This window comes from Gossypium arboreum, chromosome 10, assembly GCF_025698485.1.
Source record: "Gossypium arboreum isolate Shixiya-1 chromosome 10, ASM2569848v2, whole genome shotgun sequence".
NCBI lineage: Eukaryota > Viridiplantae > Streptophyta > Magnoliopsida > Malvales > Malvaceae > Gossypium > Gossypium arboreum.
In genome coordinates, this window is record NC_069079.1 from 11,794,777 (window position 1) to 11,814,305 (window position 19,529).

The window sequence follows — 19,529 nt, forward strand, 5'->3', positions numbered from 1 at the left end:
CTATTGATAATATCTCAAAATAATCCATAGGTAATCATATATTGAGAATTCAACTAAAAGAACATAAAAGTTTCAAACATTCCAAGTTGAGTATTTAATCATGCAAACATAGGTGTCTACCCTTATCTAAGTAATTACCTTTGATTCAGAATATCACAGAGTTTCATATCCTCACTAAAGATTCACTCAAATCACTCGAGGTGTTTAAGGACAATAATTGAAGCACTCAATAGTCAATAATGAAAAATTATTACCATAGGCTTGCATGAAAATCAAATATCTACCACTAGAAATTGAGATGATACATCAATCAAAAGGTCTTTAGAGGGTTGTAATGAGGCTTGGTTAGGGGGTGTGGTCACAAGGTGAAAGAAAAGGTTAGAATCGAGATTGACTTGAAAAATTTGCCTAACTAGAAAAATGGCTAGTCATCAATTGCGTACAACAGAGCTTTTCTCAGAATATGGAATTTTAACTTCTTTAGCTCAGAAGATTACTACTATTAAGATCTATACACATTTTTTTTAAGAATAGGTTAAATACAAAGTAGAATAAAACTTAGCTAAGCAACTATTTCAATTCCAATCTCGACAAAAAATTAAGGATCAAATTATTTTAAGGGATTTCAACAATAATGGGTTAAGGGTTAATATTAAGGGTAATACAAGAAATGGCTTGTTAGCTCAACGGGGTTTACTAAGGGTTAATTGTGGAAGTAGGCTTTTCATGGCACGAGTGGGTTAATCCTAAGTGCCTTAATCATTTTGACATATCAAATCAAATGGTGTGGACTTGACAGGCATAATCAAGCAAGTTCTAGAATAACAGTTTAATACTGACGCTCTCAAAGCAATAATAAAAGGGAGCATGAAAGAATTAATAGATGCTCAAAAGGCTCAAAAATCTCACAAAAATTATGGCTTTTTGATGTTTAGAACTTGTGAATTCCAACTAAAAGTAATACCTAAACTTTGGGAAAACAACCTAAGATTTTAAATTCTTAAAAATCAACTTATCATACTTGATTCTCTAATGTCTTAAAGTTTAAACAATCAATGCATAAATGCCTATGTTTTAATTCAAGATAAATCAATCAAAATCATAAATCAATCAAAATTTATCCTAAATATGATATGAGAGCTTTTCAAGAGAACAAGCCAGTCATTCAGGGATTTTTTTGATAATGAAATAAATACCCCCCACACTTATGATGTATATTGCCTTCAATGTACAAAGATAGATAGGAAAAAATAAATTTGTAATCGTAAGATAGGGGGAGAAGTGAAACTTCCTGTATGATGAATTCCTCGAACTGGAGTTTTGGAGAGTGATCGGTGCGAGAGTGGAGGAGGATACTCCGTCGGTGGTAGAGGTTCATTAGTCTATAAGTCTTGCACCAAAAGAATATTATATCTAGTGATAGCTATGGTTGTGGTCGACCAGGACATGGCAGTCGTGGAGAACCTTCCGCGGTGGAGTTTTTAGTTCCTATGCGATGAGGAGCTTCGGAGCTCTATATAACTGTGATAAAATAAGGAACTTTTTTTTTAGGGGATATTAGGAAGAATAATTACTCATAAAGAAATAATCGAAATTGATGATTAAAAAAAATAAAATTCTAAAGTCTAATAAAAAATAAAAAGTAGTTTTAATAAAAATTAAAAACATAAAATAATAAATAAATATTTTTAAACATCTTCATCACTGGATGGTTCGCGAGGTGGGACTGGCGATGAGATGTGGAGGTGCTGACAAATTTGCTGGAGAGTAGCGTCAATGTTGTCAAATTTTTGAAAACACTGCTGCTCAAATCGAGTGAGGCGCTCAGAGATGTCAGCATATGAAGCTGCCGCATGAACTGGACGAGAAGGTGGTGGTGGCTGAGACGGTGGGTCCTCGTGCTGTGGAGGGACATCATCATGAATGTCCTCGTAGGCCTCTTCCTCGGTAGATTGGGCGAGACGATATTGAGGAGGGTAGGTTCCTCGGCGCTTTTCGATCATCCTCATACTAAGCATGCTCGAGATGCCTTGTGGAAACATCAGGCCAATGAGGGTTAAGGATGATTCTTGGGTTGTGGTGCTGAGGAGCACAAAGTGTTGAGCCAACCGAGTAACATAGGGGCCAATGGAGATGACCCCCTTCCTATGCCGCTCCGTCTGGTGCTGAATCGTGAGGGCGATGAAATAGGCATGGTCGATGATGTGGACGTGCAACATACACCTTAAAAAGTGGCGTCGTGAGTGTTGACGACGCCAGTGCTTTCTCGCTGTCCTGTAATCGTGTGAGCCAAAATGGCGTGTAGGTACCTCAGAGATGGATGGAGAGCCGATACCTTGGAGTGGTTAAGATTGTAGGTGGCCCCAACTGGTACTAGTGCATCCCAGCATCGTGAAGGAGAACGATAGATGTGGCGGTTGAGAGCATGTAAGTCATTCTCCTCCTTGACTTCCTCCGTATATAAGCCCGGCACAGTACCTAATTCTGGGACGCTGAGCTGGCGGACTAATCCACCTAGGTAAAATTGGACAGTGCCAGGATCATCATAGATCGTCATCACGGTCTGAAGATAAAATGTGGAGCATAATTCTATCGTAAGCTCGAGATACATCAGCTCGACGATCCCAAAAAAAAGCTCCCAAGGGTCAGTGGTTAGGAAGGCTTGAATCGCTTCAGCCAACTGAACTTGTTCTACCGCAGCCTAGTCGATGCAGCGGCCCACAATTAAAGGTCAGGCCCAGAGTATTTGGAATAGTTCTTCTTGGGGCCTGACGGGGAACCTCAAGAAAGGATGACGAACTTTCGCGCTAGGACCGGAGGAAAATGACGCTCCCTTCCTTTTCTTTGAAGCAAGGACAACGACCTTTTTACCACGTGAAGATGACATGGTACCTTCAAATAGAATCATCAAGTCGTCTTGATGAGTGGTCAAAGTAAAACAAAGACAAATTTTAAATAAAAATCATAATTTCAGCCACAACTACTGAAACTAACTAAAACAATAAGTTCAATGACATACTTTTGTGGCACTAGCATGGTGATATGAGTAAAAATGGCTAGGAATTTAATGGAAATATAAAGAGCATAAATTTAGCACATGGCATGAGTTGTAATGCTAAATAACAAGAAGCAATTGAAAACTGTGAATATTGATTTAGAATAAGAATAAGGCATGAGAGTTTCATAAAAATATGTCATGTGGAATAAATGATAACTAATCTAAAAGAAATGAAACTTGAATGATAGTATAGTGTGAGATACATGAAGATTATAGCATTAAAAATAAGTGGAGTTAAAGGGGAAAGAATGAACAAACGCTAAAAAATAGAGAAGTAAGCGTCAGGGATGAAGTTGAAAGCGGCGCACGGGCGTGACGGAAAGACGTGTGGACTTGCAGCGGCTAGGGTTAGGGTTTTTGGGTGAAGAAAACAATGAATAGTGTAGCCTATTTGTAGATTTTGGGGCACACAACCAGGTAACACACCTGTGTTCCCCAATTTCAGCCCGTGTGATTCGCGAATTTTGAGTTTGGGCATGTCTGACATTTAGTACACGCCCGTGTTCCTTGGGCATGTTGGCGCACACGGTCGTGTCACACGGCCGTGTCTGGTGTTGTTCGCTTCTCCCACGCCTGTGTAGGTAGACCCATGCTTGTGTCAATCTAACAGGTTCGACCATGGGTGCTAGATACGGGCGTGTTGCACGCCCGTGCTGTTTTAACAAGTTCACCCACGGTTCTTCCACACGGGCGTGTCACACGCCCGTGTTGTTTTGGCAGGTTCGACCACGGTCATGTAGCAAGACCGTGGCATTTTATCGTAGCTTGTGTTTGGGAAAATTGTTGCCTTGTTTTCACAAGGCCCTAAGTACGCCTGTGCTCTTGGCTGTGTCTCTGTGGAAAACCTGTATTCAAGAGATCCGTTAGTAAGTTAGGAGTTGATGACTAAATTTTAAAGAAGTTAATACAGTTAGTGCTCGGGTTGCCTCCCGAGAAGCGCTTATTTATAGTCTAAGTTCGACTTACCTCTCCGTTCAATGATCATGGTGGTTTAAGGAGTTTATACTCCTTATTCCTGCTATCAAGCTTATCAAAATAATGTTTTAAATTGGTGTTGTTTACCTTAAAAGTGCTGAACTTGGGATGATTCACCTTGACTGTACCGAATGGGAAAATGCTGAGTACTGTAAGAGAGATTTCTTCATTCGGTGTGGTAGTGACAATGTGGGGATCTGCGGCATCTAATAAGACTCTATCTCCAACCTTAAGTTGATTTGGAAAGGTATTGAGCTCGTCCTGGCGTAGTTTTAGTTTATCGTGTGTTCTCGGTTTATGTGCTCGCCATTCATCTAGCTCCTCGATTTGTAACCATCGATCTTCATGAAAAGGTCCTTTACTATTGCTCTAGAATGACTCATGTGCTTCCTTCAGACTTATTTCCTGTAAAGTAGGTTGTACCATATTGTCAGTTTTAGTAGAATGGGTGAAATGATCACCTTCAATTTCCGATGCGTTGCCAGAATTGCGAGCTTGAAGAGTGATTGTTTCATCTCCCACACGGAGTGTGAGTTCACCTGTGCCAACATCAATAATCATTTTAGCAGTTGCTAAAAAGGGCCTTTCTAAGATTAAAGGAGTGTTGCTATCCTCTTCTATGTCTAGAACAACGAAGTCAACAGGAAATATAAGTTTATCTATTTTAACTAGCACATCTTCAATAATACCCCTAAGAAATCTTCTAGTTTTATCTGTTAATTGAATGCTCATCCTAGTTTGTTTAGGTTTCCCAAGACCTAATTGCTTAAACATTTTGTAAGGCATGATGTTGATACTAGCACCTCAATTAGCTAATGCATTATTAACATCCAAACTACCAATTATGCAAGGAATCATAAAACTCCCTGGATTTTTTAGTTTGTTGGGTAGTTTATTCTAGAGAATAGTTGAGCAAACTGCGTTTAGCTTTACATGCGATGCCTCGTCCAACTTCCGCTTATTTGCTAAAAGCTTCTTTAAAAATTTCATTGCGTTTGGCATCTGCAATAGGGCTTCAATAAACGGTAAGTTAATATGTAATTTTTTAAGAGTTTAAGGAGTTTACCAAATTGTTCATCTGAGTGGTCTTTCCTTGTCGCGTTGGGGTATGGCACATGAGGTTTATATTCGACATTCACTGATTTGTTTTTATTATGACCTACCTCACCTTGACCTTTGTTTACCATAGTTTCTTGCCTCGGTTCTGGCTCAGGCTGAATGACTCCTTCGTCATATTGAATATTAATTGTGTTGAGCTATTCCCTTGGGTTGGGTTCAATATTACTTGGCAAGCTACCTTGTGGTCGTTCGAAGATTAGTTTAGAAAGCTGGCCTATCTGAGTTTCGAGCCTTTGGATTGACGCTAGTTGATTTTTAAGTGCTGTCTCGGTGTTCTGGAAATGGGTTTCTGACACCGAGATAAACTTTGTGAGCATCTCTTCAAGGTTCAGCTTCTTTTCCTGTTGATTGGGTGGTTGTTGAAAACCCGGGGGATGTTGTGGTCTTTGATGTCCTTGACCGCCCCACGAGAAATTGGGATGGTTCCTCCAACCTACATTATAAGTGTTACTATACAGATTATTTTGGGATCTAGAGTTATTGTTACCCATATATTGGACTTGTTCATCTCGATGCTAGGGTTGAAGGGTTTATACTCTGTGCATGCTCCTCTTCCATTCGTCCCGTACCTCATTACTGGATATACCTGTGTAGAACCAAGTAAACCATCAATATTTTTATTTAGAAGTTCTACCTAGTTTGACAGTATAGTAACTGAATCGACGTTATAAACGCCTACTGTTTTAGTTGGTTTTGTCCTCATGACTTGCCACTGATAGTTATTCAGTGACATCTCCTCTATAAATTCATAAGCATCGTCAGGTGTTTTATTATTGGTGGTTCCCCTAGCAGCTGCATCAACCATTTGCCGAGTCGAAGGATTCAGGCCATTCTGGAACGTTTGAACCTGTAGCCAAAGCAGTAACCCATGGTAAGGGTACCTTCTTAGTAAGTCCTTGTATCTCTCCCATGCATCGTAAAGAGTTTCTAAGTCTATCTGTACAAACGAAGAGATATCATTACATAATTTGGCCGTTTTAGCGGGCGGGAAATATTTTAATAGAAATTTTTCGTTCATTTGTTCCCAAGTAGTGATTGACCCTCATGGTAACGAGTTCAACCACTATTTAGCTTTGTTCCTCAGCGAAATGGGAAACAACCGAAGATGTATGGCATCATCAGAAACGCCATTGATTTTAAGTGTATCGCATATTTCCAAAAAGTTTGCTAAGTGAGTGTTGGGATCTTCATCCTGCAAACCATCAAACTGAACAAACTGTTGTATCATTTGAATTGTGTTAGGTTTTAGTTCAAAAGTATTTGCAACTACAACAGGTCTAACTATGCTTGATTCAGTTCCTGTTAAAGAAGGTTTAGCATAATCATACATTGTGTGTGGAGCAGGATTTTGATTAATCGCAATTACAGGAGGTAGCTGATTGTCTTGGTTTTCAGCCATATCTTCGGTTGGGGGTTGAGTATCATCCTGTTGCTCGTTCTCTGTGTATCTTAAGCTTCACCTTATTTCTCTTTGGTTTCTGCAAACTGTGCGATCGATTTCTTCTTCAAAAAGTAGTGGTCCTGACGGGTTTCTTCTAGTCATAAACTATAAAAACCTGCCAAGAGAAAGAAAAAGTAAATAAATAAATAATAATAATAAATAAAACAAAATTAAATTTCAAGAAAAATAAATGGCTAAAGTAATAAAAATTGAGCGTTCCTAATATCTTAGTTCCCTGGCAACGGCGCCAAAAACTTGATCGCGTGATTTCGTGATAGGTTTTAAATATTTATAATTAATCGTTCTTGAAACTAACTATTAGCACGATGTAGGCAAGTGTACCTATCGAAGAGTAGTATAGTTTTAGCAAGACCGGATTGTCGAACCAAAGGAACTAAAAGTACTAGTAATGACTGTCTTTTTATTATCTAGCCTAAGAATAAAAGAGTTTTGTTTTCACTAACTAATTAACTAATCTAAGAATTCACAGAGAATGGAATTGGGGGATTACTTTTGGAAAACGATTGAATTAAGACAATACCTGAGGAAAAATCCACCTAGACTGTACTCGTTATTCTGGCTCCGAATCGGACAATTTATTCGTTTAACTTGTTCCGTAGAGATCCCTAAGTTATGTTATTATCCCTATTCAAGACTAATAACGTCTAATCCCTAGATTGAATAATTGAGACTTTTCTCTAATCAACACCCTAGGGTTGCATTAGCTTGATCTATGGATCCCCTTATTAGGTTTCACCCTAATCCGGCAAAATCTTGTCACCCTATGTGTAGGCACGCAAACAACTCCGCTTAATTATGACAAATGTACTCTTAGACAAGTCTATTCCTCATCTGATAAGAGCTTATCTTGAATCAGTATCCTGGGATATCAAAACAAGAATTAAGAACACATAATTAAGAACAAGTTAAATATTTATCATATAATTCAGAAAATAATAACAAGATTCGTCTTAGGTTTCATCCCCCTTAGGTATTTAGGGGATTTAGTTCATAACTAAAAAGGAAAACATCTCAGAAGAATAACGAATACAAAACATAAAGAAAACCCAAAACTTCTGAAGAGAAATTGAGGGGAGATCTTCAGTCTTGATAGTGACTCTGGCTTCTAAGATGGATCAATCGGCTTCCTTCGAGTAATTCCTTCCTTCCTCTCTGTGTGTCCCTTTTAGTTTCCTCCTCTAGGGTGTATTTATAGGCTTTAGAATGCCTAGAAACCCTCAAAATTGGCCTTTTCCAAATTGGACTCAACTTGGGCTCTGCAGGGACATGTCCGTGTGAGTCGTGCTTCGAATCTACCAAATTGACACGGCCGTGTGATCTACCCGTGTGAGGAGGTCTAGGCCGTGTTGAATTCGTACTTTGGCCCATTTTTCTCTGTTTTTGGCCCGTTTCTCGTTCCTTTCGCTCTCCTATGCTCTCTTAAGTATAAAACATGAAATTAAAGCATTAGGAGCATCGAATTCACTAATTCTAATGGGAAATCATCCATAAAATACGTTAAACATGGGGTAAAAATATGTATAAATTATGGTTTATTAGGAAACAGTGATTTTTGACTTAAAGCATCAGTAACAATATTTGCTTTTCCTGGATGGTAATCAATAACTAGCTTGTAGTCTTTTAACAATTCTAGCCATCTTCTCTGTTGCAGATTCAAATCTTTCTAAGTCATTAGATATTTCAGGCTTTTATGATCTGAAAACATGTGTCATTTCTCACCAAACAGATAGTGACACCAAATCTTCAAAGCGAACACAATCGCAGCTAATTCCATGTCATGTGTTGAATAATTCTTTTCATGCGGCTTTAATTGTCTCGAGGCATAGGCTATAACTTTTCCTTCCTGTATCAAAACACAACCTAGGCTGTTCAATGAAGCATCACTATAAATCACAAATTCTTTACTCGATTCTGGCTGTACTAACACTGAAGCTTCAGTCAATAGGGCTTTTAATAGATCAAAGCTTTTCTGGCACTTATCTGACCGTTCGAACTTAACATCTTTCTGAAGTAATCTCTTCAACGGAGTCGCAATCATCGAAAAGCCTTTCACAAATTGTCGGTAATAACCAGCAAGTCCCAGAAAACTGCGGACTTCAGACACATTTCTCAGAGGCTTCCAATCTAAGATAGCTGAAATTTTGCTCGAATTGACTCGTACACCAGGTGCTGACACAATATGCCCCAGAAAACTGACTTCTCGCAACCAGAATTCACAGTTTCTAAACTTTTCAAATAACTTTTTATCACGTAGAGTCTGTAACACTATTCTCAGGTGTTCAGCATGCTCGGATTCATCACGAGAATATATCAAAATATCATTAATGAACACAACAACAAATTGATCTAAATATGGTCTGAAAATTTTATTCATTAAATCCATAAAGATTGTAGGAGCATTCGTTAGTCCGAAAGGCATAACTAAAAATTCATAATGCCCGTACCTCATTCGAAAAGTAATTTTCAGAATGTCTGAATCTTTTACTCGCAACTGATAGTAACCCGGCCTCAAATGTAACACCCCTATCCCGTAACCGTCGCCAGAATAGGTAAGGGGCATTACCGGACTTGTAACTCATGTCAGAACAGTAAAATTTTGAACTTTTTCTTGAAATAAAGATCATTCATTTAAATAAGTACTAAGCACAGCCAGAGATAAAATTTAAACTTCATTAAGTAAACATTCAAAAGATGCCATTTTCGCATGGCTTATATATACATTAACCAAAAATATTCTTCCGCCACTAGTCTATTCTATACATGCTATAAAATAATTCTAAACATAACAATAACAAGCAGTGGATAGTGATAGTGTGACTAGTTGCTGACGATCCCCGAGCCTGTAGCTTCACAATGAGATCTATAAAACAGAGAAAACAAAGTAAACGGAGTAAGCATTACAATGCTTAGTAAGTTTTAAGCGAGGTCGATAATAATCAAATTATAACATAGTTGTTCGTATTTTATTTCACTCTTCCTTCGGGCATACCATCCCTTTGCCGAATATGCACATCTCATCATATACAATAGGCGGATAAACTTTCACATAAAAGTGAGCTCATGTGACATAGATATATTGTATGATTTCACATAACCTCTCACATCGATCCGATGTCACATAATCATAGGAATAGTCTCATAGATTGCTCTCGTATGCATCACATAACTACCTTATGATTTAGTTCAAATCAAGCTCACATATAAACTTGGAGTACATACTGCTTAACCTTTCGCATTGAATATATTTATAAGCAATTCTTATTACGTAGTCTTATAGCTTTAACCTCTACTCGGATTATCGGTGAGACCTTTAGCTCGCACAAAATCTCCACACGGTTATCGGGTCTTACCGGACAAAATCTCCACACGTAGTCATCGGGTCTTACCCAGACATAATCTCCACATGTAGTCATCGGGTCTTACCCGGACATAATCTCCACACGTAGTCATCGGGTCTTACCCGGACATAATTTCCACACGTAGTCATCGGGTCTTACCCGGAATATATTTCCAAGTTTCATGTACATTTTTTCACATGTTACAACATTCACATCGACTGTCATATTTGTAATTCATTTGCCTCATCAAATATCTAATAATACACACCTTTCACATTTGGTCGTTCGGCCACAATATACGCACATCGCCTACATATTTCACACTAGCCATTCGGCTTTACCACATATACATATCTCACACATATTTCACACTAGCCATTCGGCTTTACCACATATACATATCTCATACATATTTCACACTAGCCATTCGACTTTACCACATATACATATCTCATATATATATTTCACATTGACCATTCGGCTTTACCACATATACATATCTCATACATATTTCACACTAGCCATTCGGCTTTACCACATATACATATCTCATATATATATTTCACATTGACCATTCGGCTTTACCACATATGCATATCTCATACATATTTCACATTAGCCATTCGGCTTTACCACATATATGCATGTTCATATTCATCACATTGGCCATTCGGCCTTATCACACATATGCATGCTCACATTCATCACATTGGCCATTCGGCCTTATCACTTATATGCATGTTCACATTCATCACATTAGCCATTCGGCCTTATCTCATATATACACATTCACATTCATCACATCAAATCCTAAATCAGAATATAAATTTGCAAGTATTCACATCACAATTATCCAAATATACTTCACATACCACATATACTATCATGTATACACTTTGTCTTGGCCGAATCTACATCAATCATTTTCCAATGAATAATTCAATTTCACGCCATACTATCATTTCATATTCGAATACTCATATATCGTTTTACAATATCACGATTTAGAATTCACGTATGGGTTTAATCAATAGCTTATGAGCAACTAAAACAAGTTTTATCCATGTTTACAACAAAATCACATATTCACTACGAGCTGTTTTTCCTGAGCAATAGTCACTAAATTATTTATAACTGGAGCTACAAAACTCCAAATCATTTGCCGTTAATTTTCCCTGAATATAGACTCGTATGTATTCCATCCATAAAATTTCCAGAATTTTAGGTTTGGCCAATCAATACCAGATTTTTCTTAAAGTTTCCCCTGTTTCACTGTTTGACTAATCTGACCACTCTTCACTACGAATCAAATTTTTCATTGTACAGAATTCAAAATGTGTTCTATTTGATTTAATTTGAAACTAGACTCATTAAGGAGTCTAAGCATATAAATTTTATCTTATAACCATTTTTGTACAAATTATAATGATTTTCTAAATACCGAATAGGGGATTTCGGAGTCATTTTGACATTGTCCCACACAACTTTAAATATCTCTTTATAGGGAATTTCTTTGCTTACACGGTCTCTTTTATAAGAAACTAGACTAACTAAGATTTGATTACATATTTTATTCAGCCTGTAATTCCGCACCAACAATTTATAGTGATTTTCTAAAATCACGTTACTGCTACTGTCCAAAGCAAATTATTACAATTTGCTCTTAAATTTCCAAGTCCAAACACTTATGAACTTACCATTTGAGTTTAAGACATATCATGGCCACATCATATCTTATCAAATCAACTCATTATGTCCTATTATGATTGAATTTACTCAACGTTTAATCACTTAAAACTTACCTCGGATGTGGTCGAACGATCTCGGCGGCTATTCGATCACTTTTTCCCTTCCCTTATCCAACTTTGGTCCTCTAAGCTCTTGAGCTAATTCAAACAAATTTAACTTATTAAAGTCTCATTATGCTAGCTTATGGCTGAATATGACAAGGAGTTTGATAGGTCATATGGCCACCTTTAGCTCAAACACAAAATGGTCATACGCATTTTTAATCACATTGAGCAATTTAATACAATTAATCTAACATTTCCTCATGTGCACCTTTATGACCGAATACATGCAACACCAAGCTATTTATTCATTCATGTGTGCATCTTATTTAAGCATGTATATCCACAATCAATTCATCATATAAATATCTATGATTTCACTCAAATAATCTCATTACAACACATGGTGCTCCAACCATTATTTAAATTCAAAGCTCGGCTAGTACACATATATACACTAGAAATCAAATACTAACATTTGCACTTCATCTTAATAGCTAGCTTAGCAAACCTTAATTTAACACATAATTCATACATATCACATTCCAAGCATTCACTCAATTCTATCACTTAAAACACACACATTACTCAATAACTTCATAGTTCAAATTCGGCAACTACACCACTAATATTCAAAATCATATTCGGCCTTAGTACTCCCTTGTTAGCCGATTTTTCTTCATTTAGCAACTAGTGCACATATGTGCTCATTTGCTAGACTCTACTTCACCCAACTACCCTTTCTCATCCAATTAACATGAACAGCATTTACTCATGACATCAAGCATTCTTTAATTCGGCTATTACTAGTATGAGCTTTAACCATTCATATTTTTAGAAAGACCAAGTTCTTTCCTCAATACATTCATCATCAAGATTCAAGTAAAGCAATCAAAATTTCTTCCTTATAACCTTAGCAAAGGCTCTATTCACCATCATTAGTGGAAATTTTTGCATGGGCTAAGCAAGAACCATGATAATTTACCTAAAACAAGTAATTATTTCACAATTTCAACACAATGTACTAACCTTCCTAAGGATTCAAGTGACCGAAATTTCTTCCCCTCCTTTGCTTCTTCTATTCGGCCAAGTTGAACAACAAAGAAAGAACTTTGTTTTTCTCCTCTTTCACTAGTCACGGCAATGGGGAGTAAGGGGGAGACAACTTTGGTTTCTCCTCCCACTCACTTCATGTTTTATCATTCTTAATTCATTCTTTTATTTTCTAAACTCATAGTGCTAATAAAAGAATTCATATTATCATCAATGACCCATCCATGGCCGGCCACTACTCATTAATAATGGATATTTGACATGCAAACCCTTTATTCATATGACATGCATTAATTGATCCTTATAGATTAACTATCACATTTTAAAAGTGTCATACATAAGTCCTATTAACTAAATTCACATGCAATTAACTAAATCGAAGCTTAAAACTTTCACACATTCATATTCAAATATTTTAGACAATAAATATCATATTCAAATAATTTGGTGACTCGGTTTAGCGGTCCCGAAACCGCTTTCCGACTAGAGTCAATTTAGGGGTGTCACATCAAATCTATCTTTGAAAACACGGTAGCCCCTTTTAACTGGTCAAACGAATCATATATTCTGGGTAGAGGATATTTGTTCTTAATAGTCACTTTATTTAATTGATGATAATCAATACACATTCTCGTTGTGCCATCTTTCTTTTTCACAAACAGAATGGGAACACCCCAAGGCGAATAACTCGGTCATGCGAATCCTCTATCAGTCAACTTTTACAGTTGGGCTTTCAGTTCTTTTAATTCGGTCAGTGTCATTTTATATGGAGATATTGATATCGAAGTAGTTCCCGGCATTAACTCAATACCAAACTCAACCTCTCGGATCGGTGGTAAACCCGATAACTCATCAGGAAACACATCCAGATACTCACACATAATAGGAACTGATTCAATCTTCTTTTCAGTCATTTTTGAGTTAACACATAAGCCAAATAAGCTTCACAACCTTTTCTCACATATTTCTGAGCTAACATTAAAGAAATCACTGATGGCAAACCATTCAACTTATTAGACTCAATCCAAATTATCTCATTATTCTAACATATCAGATCAATCGTCTTTCGTTTGCAATTCACTATCGCATCATACAATGTTAACCAATCCATCCCATAATTGTATCAAATTCGTTGAATGGCAACAACATCAGATCGGCTAGAAAACAGAGATCTCAAATCATCAACGGACAGTTCTTACAAACTTTATCATCCAAGACACATCTGCCTAAGGGGTTTAATACTCTAATAAAGAATTCAGTAGACTCTACATGTAAAGTCTTACTGGATACTAAAGTTTCACATACATATGAATGAGTTGATCCTGGATCTATCAATGCAATCACAGTAGTATCATAGAGAGTGAAAGTACCGGTAATAACATCTGGAGATAAAGTTTCTTTGCGAGCGCGAATAGCATAAGCTCTGGCAGGTGCTCGGGCTTCAGATCTCACAGCTGTGTGTTTAGTCATTCTCTGACTGCCACTCACATTACCCGTATTTCTGGGTGGAATACCTCGAGCTGTCGTGTTACTCCGCCTCTTATTCTGCACTATCTCTTGCTCAACCAACTCGAGATAATCACGGATGAAATGATCTAATGATCTATATTTGAAACAAGCTCGATCATTCAATCTACACTTTTCGGGATATCGTTTACCGTAATGCTTGCTCTCAGGTTGATTAGGCCTAATGTTACCAACACTAGCTACTAAGGTAGCTTTCGAACTCAGTAGTGGTCTGTCTCGATCACGTCTAGAATAACCCGCTGTAGCCTTTGAACTGCTAAAATCATCCCGGAATTTTTTTGATGCTGAATGAAATGACTTATTCATTGATCTTTTTTGCACCTTTCTAGCTTCTGAATCGAATTTTCTTTTCTTTTTCCTAAGTTCCTCAGCTTTACACGCTCGTTCAACAAGCACAACGAACTATTTTATTTCCAGAATCCTGACTAACAAGCGGATATCTTCATTCAACCATCTTCAAATCTCTTACACATAATTGCTTCTGTCGAAACACATTCTCGTGCATATTGACCCAATCTCACAAATTCTCGTTCGTATTCTGTAACAAACATACGACCCTGTTTCAGCTCAAGAAACTCTTTGCGTTTCTGATCTATAAATGTTTAACTGATGTATTTCTTTCTAAACTCTGTCTGAAAGAACTCCCAATTAACTCGTTCTTTTAGAACCACAGATATCAGTATTTTCCATCAATGATACGCCATATCTCTCAGAAGCGAGATGGCACATTTAAGACATTCGTCCGGAGTACATGACATTTCATCAAACACTCGTATCATATTCTCGAGCCAAAACTCAACTCTCTCAGCATCATCATCCGTAGTAGCACGAAACTCTTCAACCCCATATTTTTTAATTTTTTCAACCAGAGGCTTACTCAACTGAATCGGATTCATAACTTGGGGCATGACAGGGACTTGTGGAGGATTAGGCGAGGGTGAAAGTTGTGGCACAGCCGGATTGGTTCTAATGTACTGAGTGAACAAATTATTCATCATTTGGTAAAAGGCTTGCTTAGCCTCTCCCTCGTGGATACTCGAAACAAGTCTAGAATTAGATTACATTGCCCCTTGAGTGGGAGCGGGTACGGGTTTATTACTTTCAACATCGACAGCTACGGCTCGATTGAGTTCCATTTGCTATATAAAGACACATTTTTAACTGTCAGGAATCATCACACTATCGTAGTTTATATATATGACATGTATAGCTAGAGTTTCACACGTTACATTAGTCCTAGAATCGACTAAATCATAGCTCTGATACCAATAAAATATAACACCCCTAACCCGTATTCGTCGCCAGATTAGGGTTAAGAGGTATTAAAGGACTTATCAGAACATTTTATAATCAATTCACAATCATCATCCACACATCATAGCTTCATAGTCACACATCATCGCCAAGTCCCTTTTTTAGATCAATGGAACCTTAAACATGCTTCAGGAAGGGGTCAGGACTAAACCGAGTACATACAAAAATTTTCTGAAACTTAACAAATTTTTCTAAGTTACAAAAGTCACACGTTTGTGTAAACAGGCCGTGTGACTTACACTGTTACCAGACACGCCCGTGTCATAGGCCATGTAAAAAGAGGGCATATATATTAACTTGTACCACACGGCCAAGGACACTTGCTTATAAACACATCACATTTTCATATAATTCATATATCAAATAATCATATCCATTTTACCTCCCATTGCCAAATTTCATATACCTTACGTACGTACCTGAAGCAGATACATATTCACTTGATCACTTATTTCTCAATAATGTCTGTTGAACCGTTCGGAAACAATAAGGATACTCAAATAGCTCAGAAAGCTCGTACAATGCCAACGTTCCAGATGTGGTCTTACATGTAATCAAATATTGATGCCACTGTCCCAGACAGGGTCTTACACGAAATCATATACAATGCCAATGTCCTAGACATGGTTTTACACGTCAATCACAAGTCGATGCCAACGTCCCAGACTTGGTCTTACATGATATCACTCCTCAGAATCCTATGTCATGACATATGTATCATATACTATTCCTATGGTACGTACGGGGCTTTCGGATGTCGTAACTTTGTCGATACTTTCTCGGATTCAATTATTTAGCTCTCACAGCAATTCAATACATTTCCACAACAATCAAAAATATATTGTTCAATTGAAATACGTTTATTTGCATATGAACTTATCTCGAAAATGAGAACGGCTAAACGAATCAGTTATTCTACAACCTTCTACTTTCCCCGATCTAATTTCGATTTCTTTAGTTCTTAATCTATATAAATTTAGATTTCACTAATTTAATCACACATTTATTCATTTCAATCCAAAAACACATAATTAAGACATTTTACACATTAGCCCTTGAAATTTCACATTTTAACATTTTAGTCCCTATTTTATATAAAATACACATAATTTCATATTTCTCATGCTTAGCCGAATTTTCATATAGTCTCTAGCAACCCATAACTTTTATTTATTTCACATTTTAACCCTTCAATTTCTCATTTTCACAAATTAGCCCATAATAATCAAATTCATTAAAAATCCCAATACAAAACATATTAACCAACACCAAACTTTCATATTTCATCAATTAACATCACAAAGCTCACAAATTCAACTATAATATCTTTCAAAATCATAATCAATTTCATGAATTAGGGCATGGGCTTGATAGAACATAATGCAACAATCACAAAAACGTAGAAATTATCAACAACAGATCAAAAACCATACCTTAATCACAAATTTTCTTAGCCGAACCCTAGGAACTCTTTTTGTTTTCTTTTTCTTTCAATTTTGGTAACAAACATGAACATAACCATGTTATTATGTTTTATTTTATTTAATATCATATTAACACATAATTTACTATTTTAATAATTTACTATTTTAACACATAATTTACTCTTTTTCTTTTTTTTCTTTCAATTTTCAGTAACAAACATGAACGTAACCATGTTTTTATGTTTTATTTTATTTAATATCATATTAACACATAATTTACTATTTTAACCCTTTTAATTTCATTTAAAATCCACTAACCTTAGGCTTTTGTGTCCATCCATAATTTCAATGGTATTATAACAACATAAAGACCTCACATTACAAAAGCCATAGCAACATAGCACTTTAACAAATAGCAAGTCACTTTTGCATTATACGCAATTAAATCCTTTTAGCAAATTAAGCACACAAACAATAAAATTTTCACACGAAACTTTTACACATATCAATTAACATACTGTAAACACACAAAATAATATTAAAATAATTTTTTTGACCTCGAATTTATGGTCTCGAAACCACTGTTCTGACGAAGGTCTAAACCGGACTGTTAAATACCAAAAACCTCAATTCACCAAATCCAACATAACTCATTTTGGCAATTACATCATCACAGTCAAACTTTTACCTAAGCAATTCATACCAATTGAATTATGCACTTATTCAATACATGACAATTTCATATACCAACCACGCATACCATTGACCATTTACAAGTCAATCAAACCATTGAATATCAAATAAGTATTTTGCTAAACATGTCAACTTATGAAATCATTAACCATTACTGACATAGAGAATTGATCTGTCGTAATTTGATATAGCAAATTAGGCTTTCTTGTTATATTTATAGAACTTATTTTCGAGCAAATTAGTATCTTTTTTTAGTTTTTAGAATTTTGATTTAATAAGTGTAAATGTCTCTTTTTACTTATTTTGAGACCCAAATTGGCCAATTGTGCCATTGGGGGTCTTAACATGTGACTGAGTGGATATCGCGATATCCTACCTTTGAAATTGAGTGGGTATCACATTAGAGGTCAGATCGAGTAAAAACATCACCAAATGAGAGGCTATCGTGATATCCTACCCTTAGAATCACAATATCCCCGACAGGTCCCAAAGATGAAGGCTACCTACAGTGGTATCGCGATATCCACTTTGGGTATCATAATACTTATTTACCAAAGGAGCACTCCATGTCAAGCCTGTCAATAGTATTGCAGCATCCTATCCTTGGTTATCGCGATACCAACATCATGAGGGTATAAAAAATGATGCCAAGGGTTGTCTTGTTTCAATCGAAACACCAATCATTAAAGGCTCGTTAAGGGCATTTTGGGCACAAAGAGGGTTAAAACATTCTTGTTAAAAACTGCCACACCTAGTTCTCTTAAGGATTTATTTTTAAAGAAGAGATGGGAAGTTAATTGAAGAAGACAAAAGTTAGCGGGATTTTCTAGGAAATTGAGAAATTTAAGTGGTTGAATTGTAAATAGTTGGATTTCAATTTTGGTTTGGTTACATTTGAATCCCCTGATCCATTAGTGGGGGAGAAAATGATTAGCGATGGATGGCTATGATGAACTATAGAAATTGTGCAAAATTAGGATATATATATGTACGTGTGTAAGAAAGGAATTCTTCTCAATTAGCTTATAATTTCCTTCTCATTTGTAACATCTTCTTCGGTTGCTCTGAAGAAGAAGAGATTATGGAAGCTATGTATAGGGTGATAAATGTGATACTCAAGTCTGGAAAGTAAAGAATATAAGGAACTTGTAAGCCTTCTTACGTTTTTTGTACTTGTGGTTTTGAGGAATGGAGAGGGTAAGGATTCTTGATAAGTTTTTATAAGCTATGTTTTGGGATTTAAGGTTTGGATTACTTTGGTTTAACCGATAAATGGTTGTTATGCTTAGCTGCTAAGACAAAGAAGGCTCTAGTGTTTGGACAAACTAAGCTGGCGAGGACAAAGGATATAAGGTAAATTTTTGTACTCTATTCTTGGCTGATTAGGGATGATTGTTGCTTGAGTAATTTGTGTTTTCATTTACTTTGAGTTTCATTTGAAACTTATGATAGTATATGATTTCAGTGTATAAGCATGACATGCATGTATAAGGTAGTTTGAATTCATGAAAATATGCAAGTATGTATGTATGATAGAACTGAATATGGTTGTAATATAGTATGGCGTACTCCTTAAGGTAGTATTATCTAGATTGTAATGCATGATTATGTCATATGCGGAGTACGGAGGGAAATAAATTGGCGAGTTAGTTGAAGATAGGAAAAATTGATGTATTGGAGGAATGGGCGGATTATTTTAGGACTCATGGGAGTTTGGGCGGAAACGTGGAATGATATCTATTAGCTCGCTAGAGCAACATCGTGACAATGGTCTAT

At 36.5% G+C, this 19,529-nt stretch overlaps 1 non-coding gene across 1 annotated transcript; it reads left to right on the top strand.

Annotated features, from left to right (window-relative positions):
• The first annotated feature begins 6,015 nt into the window (after positions 1 to 6,015).
• LOC128282781 (small nucleolar RNA R71) lies at positions 6,016 to 6,122 on the top strand. The gene has a single exon (XR_008273135.1). It is a non-coding gene; the product is annotated as a small nucleolar RNA R71 (small nucleolar RNA).
• The last annotated feature ends 13,407 nt before the right edge of the window (positions 6,123 to 19,529 follow it).